This window comes from Penaeus monodon, chromosome 19, assembly GCF_015228065.2.
Source record: "Penaeus monodon isolate SGIC_2016 chromosome 19, NSTDA_Pmon_1, whole genome shotgun sequence".
NCBI lineage: Eukaryota > Metazoa > Arthropoda > Malacostraca > Decapoda > Penaeidae > Penaeus > Penaeus monodon.
In genome coordinates, this window is record NC_051404.1 from 31322969 (window position 1) to 31325598 (window position 2630).

Sequence of the window (2630 nt, forward strand, 5' to 3'; positions counted from 1 at the left end):
GGACTGACTGACAACCCTGATGTTCTACTCAATTTAACAGTGATGAATTAGGAATATAGACTAATTTGTAAAACATGGTAATTTTTTTCCTTCAGTGTTCTACAGACCTACTTTGTACTACATTTTAGCTAGTTTGTTTTTGATTTTTTGGTTTTCCGACGACTATTGGATACTTACCATCAAATAAATAATTTTAAAGATCGAGAAAAAATTAAAAACTCATTGACTTTATATAATACGAGTATCCAAATCTTTTTCCCCGTCCGTCCCTTCGTCAGGTAATCGGGACAGCGACGCTTCCCAAGAAAAACATGGGGGGCAAAAACGCATAGTTCGTGAGAGGATTTTTTGCACTGCGCCCTTCCTGATTCCATGCCCGAAACCTTTTTTTTGACAGCGTAGGCGCCCCCTTGGTTTCTCACGACCCGCCCAAAGATAGTGGAAAATAACTGTCCTTGTGAATGTTCCTCCAAGTGAAGGACCAGATGATTGCCATGCCCGGAAAAACAGATTGAAGTGGGGTTTTTGGGTGGACCCGGAGACTTTGAACACTTTTCGGAAAAATAAGGTTTGGTAAAAAACCGGGAGGAACCACACACTGAAAAAAAATTTGTTTTTTAATGTGTTTTATATTTTTATGATAGCAAGTAACAATATATTAACCTTGGTACACGATTAATGAAATATTTTTTTTACCAGATATATCTCTTACAAAAAATTAAAAATATGTAACCCCCCCCCCTTCCGATTTGTCAAATCTAACCCAAAGTGTTTAGAAAGTGGGGGGGCCCCCTCGACCCCCAGAAGGGGTCACAAGATCCTTGCACCCCCCTCCCTCCTCCTTCTCTTCTTCCCACATCCATTCCTAAACGCGTTTTAGTATTTGTCAGTAGTGGTCGACCTGCCCGATTGCTTGACAACGAATCATAAAGCCACGTTATGGAAAATGCACCGTTTTTTCCCCTTTGCAATATAATTATATTTTTAAACACTAAAACCTTGTGATTCTTATAATTGCTACTTATTTTTGGTTTTTTTGCTGGGGAATAGAAGTAATCTGTGGGGGTCCCCCGCAGCCAGAAAAGTTTGGAGAACCCATTTACCCCTAACTTACTGCAAAAATTAAATGCATCAAGGTAAAATTTTACCAGAATAAAATATTTTTTTTCCCATTCTGATTTCCCAGCTAACAATATCAGATTACGTTTTTGCAATTTTCCGACAACCAACCGCCCACCCCTCATGTCAGCCCGGGAGGGCCCACTTTTTTTTTTTTTTACAACCTAGCTTTCATCTGGGAACAGAGACGCCCCAACCTATAACATCATCTCTCTTCCCAACGGTGAAATTTAAAAAGGGCCCTAAAATGGAGGCATCAATCCTTCCCCAGGTGGAAATTTTTTTTCCCATCCAGATACATGCAAAAGTTATGCCATCACTGAAAATTACTTCCTCCCTCCTTAAAAAACACCTTTCACGTTTTTTAGCAATGGGTTTGCCCTTCTGACCAATTACTACTTCGGCAAAAGCATCGAAGAGGCTCTGGTGTGGTTCCCCAACGAGAAGGTCCATTTCAGGGTGATTGAACGGCAGACTGGGCAGGAGCACCCAACTACCTTCACCTCCGACGCCTTCTTCCACTTTTCCCCCATCACATCCAACGCTTTAAGGGAGAACGAGTGACGACATGCGGGGTCATCGACCCATTTTCCATATTGAATTTTTGGGCGAAAATCGTGAAGTCCCCCCCCTCCTACTACCCCCAATCTCAACAAATCCAACACTGAACCCGACGAATTTTTTTTGAAAAATTTTTTGACTCTTTGGGCCAAAAGGGTTTTTACCCTTGCCTTTGGGAGATGTCACCCAGAAATGCCCACCAAACCCGAGCTCCTGGAGGGTTGGTTTCAGATCCCCAAATTTGGAGAACCACGCGGGGAGCCCTCGCCTTTCTTGCAAAGAAAGTCAACGACAACACAATTCACCTTGAGGCCCTCACCCTCAACCCTATATTCTTTGAAATGCCAAGAATAAACTATGCCTACAATGCTAAACAGTACCGTTATGCCTATGGTGCAAGTAATGAAGGGATGGTCCACGATTTTACAACACTTGTCAAGTTAGACGTAAAAACAGGGGAGAAAAAAGTTTTTGGAGGGACCCTGCAAAAACTTTTCGTCCTCGGAACCAGTCCTTTTTGTAGCCTCTCCTGTAGCAATCCCCTCTTGGAAAGTAGAAGATGATGGGGTAGTGTTGTCTCTCCTACTTCACAAGACAAACCCTCGACTTATTTCATTTTTAGTTTTTTTCAGATGCAGAAATTTCAACCAAATTTGCCAAAGGTTGACCTTTAAAGGGCACGGGGGACTGAAAAACGCCTACATTCCATGGTCCAATTTTTTGCCCCAGTTTCGTTTCGACCAGGTTTCATGTTTTTTATTTAAAATTACATACAGTAATACCCAAATCCCCTTTAGGGTTTGTTTGATAAAAAGGGGAAACACCTTTTTTTTTAGATACAGTGAGTTTTTTTTTTTACTCCAGGGGCCCTCCCTAATAGCCGACATCATAATTTTTTTTTTTAAACCCAAAATATTCATATTTGAATATTTACACAGTAATTTCCAAAA